Raw genomic sequence first — 13,680 nt, 5'->3', positions numbered from 1 at the left:
AAACTATGCAAGCAGAACCTATTACTGATGGGCTAGCAACTAATTACTAGTACTGATGTTGTTTGCAAGGTCCTCTGCATCCACTAGGGCAAGGCCCCCTCCTAGGGAAGCGACAACAACCTTTTTTGACGAATGCTAGTATCCAGACAAGCTCCACCAGAACAGAGACATCGACAAAGATAATGATTTGGGAATAGCTTGCTGCTGAATAGGAAAGTTCCACTACCCTCGCCGATCAAGTGGATGAACTGAAGAGGAAGATAGAAAAGACTAAAAGGGAGCTTGAGGAATACAAGAAACTGGCAATAGGAGGAGTACAACAATCTCTGTGAGCTATGCACGCGCTTTAGCTCTTCTGGTAACTCTTAGTCTTCAACTCCTATAGCTTGATGCAGTGAACATTTGTGGTTTGATGTGTGGACTCATGTGCTAGTTTGATGTGTGGACTCGTATGCCTGTTTAATGTGGTGATACTCTATCAGTAGTTCACTGCTGACGTGTGAAATGTAAATTGTTGTTATTTGATTGCTAGGCTAAATAGTTATGTAGTCAGTCTATGCAGTAGTGATGATCTCAAATTATTTCTATGATGAATTGATTGTACTCCACTGCGGTAGAACCAGGACTAGGCCATGTGATCAAACAAAAATGTGACATGTGGACGAACTAGTGCACGACACATGAATTGGCCAGGGCACAACATGTGGGCTATTAAAAATCCGACACGCGGAAGGAAATTGTCAAGCCATGTGGACATATAAAAATACGACATGTGGTGGACAGCATAGTGACACATGGTCAAATAAGAAATGGACACGTGGACCAATAAAAATACAACACGTGGTCCAATGAAGAAGTGACATGTGATCCAACGGCAACACGACACCTATGCTAGTAGAAAACTGACGTGGAACAACAGGGAAATGATACGTGGTCCAGTAAAAACCTAAAATGTGTAAGAACCAAAGATGGCCACATTATGCAATAAGAAGGTGACAGCGTACCCAAACCATCTCCAATGCATCCGGCTATAGCATGTACACATGGGCTATAGCATGTACACTGTGGAAAGCATCTCCAATGGAAGCGCCCACCAACAGTGGTGCTCCCCTGCCACGCATGCCAGAACAGTTCTATGATAGTCTGCTTTTCATCATAGATCTATCCAATTCTATGATGATTTTGTTAGATTTGTCATAGATATGCAAAAGTGACGTGACTTCTATGACAAACCAGTTTTCATCATAAAACTAAAATTATGATGAATTTGGCTCCTTTAGTGATGAAATCTATTCATCATAGAAGTGGATATTTCTAGTAGCGGTGGTTATTTAGCAAAAACCTGGTACATGGCGAGATTTATTAGTACAAAACAGCTATAAAGAAGAATAGTTGTTGTAGAATGAAAGGAGGAAATGTAAATTATGGTTATATTTTAACCTTATATTGATGATATGATGCATGCTCGTCCTATATATCTTCACACGTCAGCAGGACATAACTTACTTATATAGGGCAATATTTTATACTATACTCACTACAACAGCCGGAATGTTGAATAGCACTCTGCAAAGCTTTGTCCAAGAAGTTTGACTCTCCACATGACTTGCTAAAGAAGTGTTGAAATCTTTTCAGTGCCTTCTAATTGAGTCATCAGAAAGTCTTCACGAGGCACTACAGCAAGAATAAGGGAGATTAAAGAGCATTTTTATTTTGCTACTCTTCAAAAACTTTTAATTTGTAAGATCCTTTTGATGTTTTCAAAAGTAATGTTGTAGCAGATCCATGTACGTATGAGCTATGATACCAGCTATGGTAGAACCACCCCAATTATATGGCCCACGAGCACCTATCATTGTCCTAAAGACCTTTGACTACTGTTCACGAGAGCTAGATAATTTTGGTAGTCTGTCAGGTGTCCTCAAGGAACCCCTGAATCATCCACTTTTTACAACCCATATAGGATCAACAATGGAGTTACTGTTGATGGTTCGTATGTGTGTATATAGGGAAGGGCATTTTCCAAGCACATAGAACTATCATGTAGCACTTCACTTGGTGAGAACCAAGTGCTAAATTTATATTTTCCCAAAGGAAGGCGGTTAGGCGTGTCAAGGGATGTGGCTAGGTAGACTAAGTAGGTAAGTTTAGCAACACTAAGGTGGTAGATGAGGAATGTAAAAGAAAAGATAAAAAGATCGATCACACTAGTGGTAACTAGAAGCATAGTATAGCTGAGTGTAAGAAGTAGAGTATGTAATCTTAAAGCAACAAAAGTAAATTAATGATAGTGAGAATGTCAATAGTACGAGGGGCGTACTTGCCCTAAATTCAATCAGGCACAAAGCACTACAAGCCATACATTTTAATAACTAGACCCAACATGGTGGAATACAGAGGAAGGGCAAGGCCTGTCACCATCTACCACCTACCCACAATCTATTCGGGGATCTAGCTGTACCTATAGGCAAGATGTAGCCTAAGAACCACGCTTAATGTATAAACTCGTTGTTTCGATCCGAGCTATAGTGAAATAAGATTGAAACACCTGAACTAGATGGTAGAACAAGTACTGATGATGAATGAACTAAACACTAAGATAATAATGATGCAAATGCCAAAGGACAAGCACCTATGCTCACTAATGATAAACAAGAGCAAGATAGGATTTGAACTAAGTAGGGCTATAGTACTAAATAAAGTACTTTACAAAGTAAAGTACTAAATAAAGAAAATGCTAAAAGAAAGATTACAAAGGAGCTATACCAGACCAAAAAAGACTCTTTCAGACTCCAAGGCGAGCTCTGCTCTACTCTATCACTACTAGCTAGCTACTACTTCTAAGCTACTACTCTTGTAGAGCTTCTAGAGAGCTTTGAATGCCTTGAATGCTTGAGTGATGATCTCCACCGAGCTCTAGTTCCCCTTTTATAGTGTGTAGAGGGCATGGGGGTACTTGTACATGAACAAGAAGCGATGGAGAGGTAGGGTGGCATCAGCCAACATAGGGGGGCATCAGCCGACCGTCCATCCCACCGCCTTGCCATCCAATGGTGCTTGATGGCCCTTGGAGGTGGTTGCAAGGTGGGTAGGTCAGTTGCCTGTGGTCAGAATGGCGGTTTGGAGGTTGGTTTGGCCCCTCCAAGTGAATGATGGTGGGCCCATGGATCCATTGGTGCTCAATCTCTGTTGGCATTTATTAAGGCAAATAGAAAAAGATCCACAAGCGCACGTATACCATTGTAGCTTTCACTAGGAAGTATTCTAAGTATCATATCCCCAGGAAAACATGTGAGATTAACTACAATCTAACTTAACTAGGAGTAGCAACAAGACTTAAGATAACAGGAGTATAGAGGAGATCACAAAGGTCTTCTAGTTCTAATGTCAGTAAGCTAGGTCTTCTATTGTTCAATTCTAGGGATTTTACTAGGGAAACACAGGCAGAGTATGTTCCTATAGTAACTAGGTCCTGCTCGGCCTACAAATGAGAGGTGGACTACAAAGGATTAAATGAGGCTATAAGAGTCACCCTCATGAGCTACCACCAATCTAGAATGTAGGGTACATTCACGAGTAACCGAATCTAAGCACCACGCTTATAGTACAAATACTACTTTAAACTATGGCCAATAGATTAAAGCACCCAAAAGAGTCACAAACCTGAACAATAATATAAACACGATACTTACTTGAATTAGAAGTTGATTACCAGAGAAATCTCAGACGCAAGCTTAGGTAGAACTTGAATCCACCAAGGTACAAGCCATAGAGAAAGCATCGATAGGCCCGTACTTCCTCCAAACTCTTCCTTCACTCTCTATTTCACTATTTCTAATTACAAGACTAGATCCTATAGAGGACTAATCTTCTCTTGATAGCTGGCTCTAATCCAGATGAGGAGCATTTGAATGAGGGTTTTAGGTTGCTCTCCTGGAGGGGAGTACATTGGGAGTATATATAGGGGGCAACGTCAATTCTGGACCCTTGGATCAAATCGACCTTAAATAATGTCATAGATTGAATCCTTAAGGCGGTGGGGAACTGGCTTATGAAGGAGGGGCTTACCTATGGGACCGATAGACTAGCTGGCCCCCCTGTCAGCCTCTTGGCTTGATCTTTCGTGAGTTGTCTTCTAGATGCTTCTAGAGTCTTCCTAAGTCAGTTTCGTCATGGATAAACGTGATTTACTTTGACGAATAGGTCCACCTTGATGGTTTTCTGATTAAATCCTCCTACAAACACAGATTCACCAAAACTCATGGAATTTATTTATTTAAACCCCTAAACCTTTGTTTGGTGATGGAATTATGTATATATGCAGGATATGTTGATGGTTTATAATTGATGTTAATGATTGTCAACAACCTCCATCCTTGGATCAAACCAACATGGATCAAGCGTGGTGATGACTCCTGGAGGTGTCACCTTACATATCACATGGATCAGTGATGTGGCAGGCTAGGTGGGGAGTTGGGTGACACCCTTAAGCGTCGCCCGATGTGGCACTATGGGCCCACGGCCCATTGCCTCCTACGCACATCATTTGTCCATTTTTGTGATTTTTCCTACATACAAATATTTTTCCAAGTACAAGTGGAACTAGGTGAATTTTAAACATAATATGGCACATGTGATGTTGTTTTACCTTGAATTGGGTGGAATGTTGATGGTCAAATTAGGAGTTTAGTGACCATCAACAAGCTCCCCAAGCTACCCCTTTGCTGGCCTCGAGCAAAGATGCAGTTTTAGCATGTTGGATCAGGAATTGCTTCAATGTAACGCCCTACAAAAACTCAATATACAAACCAATACTATCTCTTGAGTTGAGCAAGTTAGTGTTAGAAATTCACTATCAGTCTTAGCCATATGGGGCTTATAGCTTTCACCTTGACATACGCAATTGCAAGATTAGCATAGCATAGATAGAAACTTTGGTTTAGCCAAGACTTTCTAGAGGTTTTTAAGATTTATAAAGAAAAACTTGCCTAAGTTCCTCAAATGGTACACTCAATCTCTCAATGGTGTTTGAATCCTCCCCAAGGCCAAAAGATCTTAAACTTTCTCCTACTCTAGGGCTTATGTGGAGTTCATAGGTAGGGAGTAAAAAGTAAGGCTTACTTGAATTGAATTTATTTCTAAGTCAAACACTTGGATCACAAGGAGCAACAAGACATACAAAATGATCAAGATGTGCAGGTGTCTGGTATTTTGTGGAAGTGGTACTACTTTTGAGAAGTCCTCTCCTCTAGCTTCTATTGAGATAGCATGGCTACCTTATTCTTTCTCTCTCTTTTTGAACTATAGAGCTTTTTGCTCTGCTCTCACTCTTTATTTTCGGTAGCCTATGCCTTGCTTTATAATGATAGATAGCTAGATGGGGTATTAACATATGTCTCTTATGGAGCAAGGGGTGCATAAATATGGAATGGTGGTTGCATACTTCTAGTGTAGAAGTAGCACATATATATTTGGAGTGTACGCGATCTTGATCAAAGGGTATGACAAGTTTCTCTACTCAGGTCAACAAGGCTTGACAAAACTCAAAAAAACAAGCAGCCTTTTGTGTTGGCTTATCATATTAGAAAGCATATATTTGGCTCTAGTAGGAAACTTTTTCACCATTGAGGAACTCCTAGCAAGGATTTTTATCTTTTTGTAAGAACAAAACTCTAGGTTGTCTCAACTATTCCTTAGACAAGTTAAAAGGTTTACTCTAATCTCTGTCACACATATCTCACAAAAGCCTATACTTGGCTCTAGCATTCGCAACCCACAAAAGCAGTCAACATAAGATGAACTCTAATCTTGTGTGCTCAAAACTTGAGAAGTAAAGGGTTGTATAGCAAGCTTTTGCAAAGTATCACAAAGCAATTATTCATCATTTCCAAAAGGCATTTGAACATCAATTTTCAGAGCAAGAGTGTTTAAGGCAACTTTAATGATTCTCCTCTACAATGGTTATAATAACATAGTTGTATTCACATTCTATTTTCATTATTATGCTACTATTGTTATTGTATATATCATGCATATATATTTTTTTCAATACAAAGAATTAATGCAGATAAAAGAGAAGGTGTGAATAACTTCATAGCTAAGCGGGAGAGGTTCTCCCCAAGCTATCCTTTTGTGGAGGTTGGAATCATCTTCTCGGGTGGCTCTTCTTGAATCTTTCTTCATTTATTACTATGATAATTTATTACTAAATCTATTTATTATGAGATTTATTTTATTGGATTTTTTATATTATTATGAATTTATGCTAAATGCTAGTACTTCATAAGTACCTTTATTGAAAACGTAAACATGCAACTAATAACCTAACATGTAATGCAAAGTTGAAAAGGGAAATGTGCTAATGCAACCTATACTAAATGCAATGGAAATGCAGTAAAAGTGTACCTTCTAGTACTGGCTCACGGCTGTTCTTCCTTGCGCCAGGGTTCTTCTTCCTTGTACGGGAATTCTTCCTCCTTCTTTTCTTTAGGGATGTTCACAAGATCAGGCGACGATGATGTAGATGATGCTTCTTTCTTCTTGCGCCATGTCCCTCATGGCTTTGGCTTATTCTTGCCAGGCTTTTCCTTCTCCACAGTTGGCTTTGGCTTCCTGGTTCTTCTCTTCTTTGGTTGCTTCTCTTCTATTCCCATTTCTCATAAAAGACATGTTTTCTAGAGGCAAAGCAAATGTTTCTTTCCTTCCATCTAAGTGGAACTGAATTCACCCAGATGCCACAAATGTGATAGAACCACCCAATTTATACAAGATCAAGTATGACTGTCCCCGTTTAACACGTTGACGCGTGCATACTTTTACTTATATAAACCTGATAGTCTGCCGAGTGTCACGAAGGACCTCGGTAAATCAACATCATAACCAAGATCGCATGATTAAGCAAATACACATCACATACACAAAGTTGCAGCAAAAATAATATTACAAATGAGTTCACAAATAATAGTATAGTTTGGGTTTCAAAACCGGTTACTGGAAAACAACATAGCTTTGAAATGATTACATTAATATAAGTTCCAAATACATTGCTAGCATAAGTGACATCCTCCGACCAAAGCATATTGATGAGAAATAAATATAGAGTCACCGAGGCCACCAGTGGTTAGCCACCATCTTTAGTAGTCGAGAACTTCACTTGCAACATGGCAGGATAAACCCTGAGTACTCAAATGTACTTAGCTAGACATACCCATCATAAACCAGAAACAAAGTGACACCAAGGAGTATGCAAGGATTTATAGGTAGAGCTAGCTTGACAAAATTTTGCATAAAAGCCACTAATTGAATTATACATTTTATAATTTGGCAACCAAGTTAATTATAGCTATTCATCTCTAGATTAGCAACTAACATGTGCCAAACATGTGGAATATCATTTAGTAACATGCAATAGTAACCATAGCCGGTGTAACATTTCCATATTCATCATAACCATCAAATTCCATCAATTAATGCTACGTTACTGCTGCTCAGTTAAGTTTTCACTATCTGGGAGAGACGATGACTCGAATCGACTCCAACCTACTGGAGAGTTATTCCTAACAAAAACCTAGACATACCTGCACCAAGGTAGTCTTAGGTCACCTTTGGTACAACTTAGGTATAGTCATGGGTCCAATCAGCGATGCACCCTTAGGGATACTACCAGTCTGCTAGGAAGTTTAGGCTCGGCCTACCCCTGGACTCACGCCACAGGCTCTCCACATATCCTTACTGCCTCTAGTGTGCGCACTTTCACTTACTAGGTCTTGGTCTGAGTTGAGCTACTCGGCTTCGTGGTCGGAATGACTTACCTGACCCACTAAGTGCTAGTCATGCGTTCCACATGACATGAGGACGTACAGCTAATTAGTCCTTAACTGACACAGATGGGGATAAATAGGCACCAAGACCACCATGCCTTGTTGCTTCTCTATCACAATCCCACCCGGTCTCCTTTTATTAATCAACACATGGTTATTTCCATGTTAGCAAATATAGCCAACCGTGCTTTGGTATCCACCAATATCTCGTAGGTGACAGGAAATCACCTGACTTCTACTGGTCTAAGCATTGCTAAGAATATATTTGATCCTAGACCTACATAGGGTTCAAGGTATATTTCTGGACAAGGTAGTTCTATGCATCAAGTGGTTCCAATCAACTCTTATAACCTAATGCATCAAACATAAAAGGACTCAAGTGATATTTGTAAAAACATAGGAGGCTTAGAATGCTCTAGGGCTTGCCTGGGATCCAACACTAGGTTAGTGTTTGTTAGACGACACTCGCTTGGCAAGCATCTCCTATTCAGGCATGTACTCCAGGGGTCCTTCCATCTTTGGGATAGGTCCACCAACACCGTCTTCTGGTTCGACTCCATCATCATGTCCTTCTCATGGTGCATCTAGTGTTCCTAGATGAGATGCAACAATGCAAGTGCATAAATGCGAAGAATGGCAATATGAGATTCCTCACATAAAAGTATTCAAGATGAGCACAAGGTTATACCAAACATATATAAGCACTCCACATTACTTAATTAAACATCCCACAACCAATCATGCTAGGATAGCAAGGAAGGTAGCACCAAGCATGACACAAGTTTCACAAGGTTTTAGGTATATTAACTTAACACCATCAAAGGCATGAGCCACACTTAGCAACACATAAATGAAAGCAAGGTGAAGCAAACAATTTTAGGTACAAACACAGATTCTGAATAGCAGCACCACAGTCACTTGTTTTAATCATACCTAGAGTTCTACGCATGTAAAAAGTGTCATTCAAGACTTTATGGAAAGATAATGAAATTATATAAAACTTTATTATTAACACCAAAAGGTGAGTCAACAAATAACAAGGCCAAAATACATCATGAAGCAGAGCTTATACAACTAAGGACATAAAACTAATATTAACTTCAGAAATGCATATCTCAAGTTATATTCATCCAACAAGCATGATCCTTAACTTTATAGAAAGATTATTAAGTTATCTATAACTTACTTACTATCATCTTAAGATGATTCTACAGCTAACAAGGTTAAACAACACTAAGAACACATCTCTATCCAGATTTGGACAGACATCAGCCATTCCACTTTGAACAGCTATAACTGGAGTTCTAGACCACCAAAAGCAGTCATCTTAGGCATTTTAGAAAGCTTCGGAAAATCACTACAACTATCCTATTATCACCAATACATGATTCCATGTTTAAATAAGTCAACCAAAGCAATCATTCAGATCTATTCAGAGCACATGCAAAAGTTGACAGCAAATTTGTAACATCTATAACTCCTAAACCAGCAGGCCTAAAATCATGACATTTTAGGAAAAGAAAGAAAAGGAAATTATGTACAACTTTTGTATTCACCATATTTACAGAAAACATTATCTGGTCCATGAAGTTATCATCACAACAGAAAATGCACATGCAGCCATTTTAGAATGTAAGAGTTTGATGTTTCACTTGTTTTGCTAACAAAGAGCATGCACACATGAGCCATTCAAGAACTTCAACCACCACTAACATACTTAGCAACACTTTATTGAACACCAATCACTCAAAGCATCACCAAATACAATTACAAGCTTTATCTACAATTATGCTTTTATTAATCCTTTCTTCTAATAAACATATATATAAATTTTAGTGATGTATGAGAACAACTAGTTTGGGGCTGAGATTTTTATGAGTAGTAGATATTATCAAAACATAGCTACTTCACGAATTTGACATGCTCAGGTTTTATAATTTAATTATTACAAAAAAGACAAATTGCTAATGTAAGAAAACATGTGAGAGCAAGATAAATCTAAAATACACCACTTTCTACAAACACATGGCCATATTATATGTTATTATGGTAGCAAAACATCATACAAAGCTAGTGGATCCACATTTTCCATTTTTTCACCTACATAAAAATTATAACTTATTTAAAACCATTTATTAAGCAATAAAGAAGTTAAATCAATAAATCAGTCATACTACCTCCAATGACCATGAAATTTTTACCATAGCACACAAATACCATCTGTAGCCTACCATAAAAATTTCACAGCAATTGGAGCACCATAACTTTAGATATGAGAATAACAAGCAAAACAAGCTAAAATTGCCTATTTAACAAGACTAAATCAAAACATTATAAAAACAGTACACAACTAGCATGTTTAATATTTTTATTAGCTATATCATGTCATCACAAGATTAACACAACTAGAATTACCATTTTTGGACTTCTATAACTCAAGATATGCATCTGACAACTTAAAAGGATTTCTAAAAGCACTTTATAAGAATAAATAAAAACATCAGAAACTTTCTACTAACACATATCATATTATGACTCTACTGTGTATATCTACTCACAAGGATTCCAAAAATCCTCATTTGCTATTTTACGATTTTCTATGATTTATTATGATTTTCCAAAGTTTCAGCCATAAAAGAAAAACAGATTTGCACTGAGGCCCCTAAACTTTCACGAAAACAGACTTTAGCGAACAGCTCCTTCTAGGCACTGTTGATATGAGTCAACAGCTTTGTAGTGAGGCCCTTCCCTTTTGTTGAATTCTTGCATGAGGTACTTCACATGACTTGGAGTAGAGGAGGTGGCTCGAGCTTGCGGTTCCGGCCGAAGGAGGCCATGCCGGCGGTCGGTGAGTGGCGGTGGAGCATCCTAGGGACTATGCGCACCTATAGGGCTACTCTGACCAGCCAGAGATGGCCCAAGGTAGCCTAGCCACATGCGTCGCTGGGTCTGTAGTAGCGCCACCATGGTTAGTTGTGCTCCGACGGTGGCATTAGCCAAGGAAGGGTGCTGTGGGAGCAGCACGAGTTGAGGAGGAATAGTGGGTGGTGAGCTAGGGTGGAGGGGGATGGAGGAATAGCCACGACCGAGAGCTTGGTAGCCAGTAATGGCGGTGTCATCCATGGCCATCTGTGGCAGTGGCGAGAGAGGCCAGAAGAAGGGGCGTGTCAGGGCAGTGTGTGGTGGTGGAGGAGCTATCGGGCGGAGGGAAGATGGACGAGGCAGGAGCAGTGGTGGTGTAGCAACTCCACCCACCGGCAGAGGTGGCCATGGTGAGCGAAACAGAGAGGGAGAGAGCATGAAGGAAGAGATAGAGAATGAGAGTGAGAGAGGAGAAAGGGAGGGCACTCGGCTTCCCAAATTGATGAGTGTGGGCGAGGTGGCGCACATGCGAGGGCGTGAGGGAGCCACGTGGCCTGCGGTGCCTGATGTAGAAAAGGCCCAATCTTTAGATAGGTATGATAGCATCGATTAGTGGAGACTCAACATTCACAATCTAGGCTTCGAACCAAGACTGATTTGGACCCCCGCAACCGTTATACCACTACTCCATTGGTTATCAACCACGCGAACGCGATTGACCTCACCGAGAAGGCTTTCCTACAAGCAAATCAAGAACACAAGCAAGAATGCGATGAATGCAATCTGAAATTGCAAATAAATATGAGGCTTATGATAATGAGAAGGAGTTCAAGTCTTTATTCGAAAGGACTAATCGTCACAGGCGAACAAGATCAAGAGTAGGGGCCCTAGTTCATAGCAAGCGACCTTAGCGGCATAGTTGCAGCAAAACGACATCTGTTTCACAAGGAAATCAAGAACTAAACAAAACCCAAACCCTAAGGAGAGCGATGGCTACTAATTATAGAGTCTTGGGTGTCACCCCCTGGATGCGCCCCTAATGGGCCCAAACACGATACACAGTCCAACGGACCAAAAGACGGTGTCGTAGCACCCTGACAGATTCTGGATGCTAACTTGTTTCAACGATTCCTATTGATTCCATAGGGCTTTTGATGTGAGAGCACTTGCATTGGCTTCCTTATCTAATTAGCTTTCCATCCATATGTGGATCATCGAAAACGGAGCCTGGACACACCCGTGTGACTAGTTTTATGATAGACTGGTCCAAGAACTCGAGATGGGCTCCAACTTCAGTTGGACTGGGCCTCCACCATGAGAAAAATGAATTGGACGCCCATGCTAGACCTCCTCCTCTCCTTGGATTGTATGTGATGGAGTGATGTCCTCATCATCCTCCCTTTCTTGAATTGAAGTCATCCTCGACTAAAGTAGATTGTCTCCTCCATTAGACGACAGCAACGATGGCTCTAGAAGAAGACATTCATCTTGGCGCCCAATCCTTCGCAAAGGCGGCTGCCATGGTGGCCTCCCTGCTAGGAATTCATCCTCCTTCTCCTGCAAAAGATTAGTACCAACAAGAGGCATAGCACTAGAAACAGGACCAAGTGGACATATAGGCTATGTACAAGTTAAAGCATAACATGGTCCATCATGATCAGCAAGAGTAGATTTAAGAGCAAATAAAACTTCTTTCATGTTACTTGATGGTTCATTTGCTAGTTTGCTAGAGTCTTTAGCATGGCCTTTCTTTTTCTTTTCAACAAGTTCCTTTTCATATTGCACAATTTCATTAGGAGTTAAAGGAAGTAAAGCTATGGTCTTTCCTTTAAACATAAAAGTATATCTATTTTGCCTACCATAATGTACAACATTATTATCATATTGCCAAGGGTGGCCTAACAAAAGTGAACAAGCTTGCATAGGCACAACATCAAAATCAACATAATCATGGTATGATCCGATAGAAAAATGCACACGAGCAGATTGTGTTACCTTTGCCTTATCACTATTGTTGAACCACTGAACAAGGTATGAATATGGAAGAACATGTGTAGATAAACTAAGGGTCTTGACAAGCTTAGAACTTACCAAGTTATTGCTGCTTCCTCCATTAATTATAGCATGAACACAGAAATTATTGACAATGAGGAACATTTGAAACAAATTATGGCGTTGTAGCTTGTCTACTGGCTCAACTTGTGTACTCAAAACACGTTGAACAAGGATTGATTTATAGTCTATAGTGCATGCCACACTATCAATTACCTCATCAGGATCTTCAGCACTATCCGCAAATTTATCTGCATAAAGATCAGTTGCAAGTGCAAATTCATTCTCTTCATCACTAGCACTAACATACCCACCATATTTAGTAGCAATATATGCGCGTTTGCTGGGGCATTCTTTAGCAATATATCCCATGCCCTTGCAGCGGTGGCAAACAACTTTAGAAGAGCTGCTAGAGGAAGGTGTAGCAGATCCACTGGAAGAAGGTGTGATAGGAAAACTCTTCTTTATAGGCACTGGTGGTGTCTACACATTAGAAAATTTACTCACCTCGGTTGGACGTGAAGGAGTGGACAGAGTCGTGGAATGCCTAGGTTGTCGTCCCGGTACTTCCCTTTCAGCTTTAAGAGTATAATGATATAATTGGGAAAATCTAGTCCATTCTTTATAGTCAAGAACATCCTGTATTTCACGACGCAAACCTCCAAAAAATCTAGAACACTTATCCATTTCATCCTCCTGTATGTTACTACATGCTAGACTAATTAAAAGCTCCTAATAATATTCCTCAACAGTCTTACTACCTTGATTTAAACATTACAGTTTTAATCATAGATCACGCTGATAATATAGAGGAATAAATCTCGATTTCATTCGTCATTTAAGTATAGTTCAAGTTTGAGGTATTTGAGCATTAGCATTAACATTATTGCAAATATCATTCCACTAGAAAAGAGCAAAACTAGTAAGCTCACTAGTAGCAAGTCTA

The sequence above is a fragment of the Miscanthus floridulus genome, chromosome 9 (assembly GCF_019320115.1).
Source record: "Miscanthus floridulus cultivar M001 chromosome 9, ASM1932011v1, whole genome shotgun sequence".
NCBI classification, from domain to species: Eukaryota; Viridiplantae; Streptophyta; class Magnoliopsida; order Poales; family Poaceae; genus Miscanthus; species Miscanthus floridulus.
Note: the sequence above shows the minus strand (reverse complement) of the source record.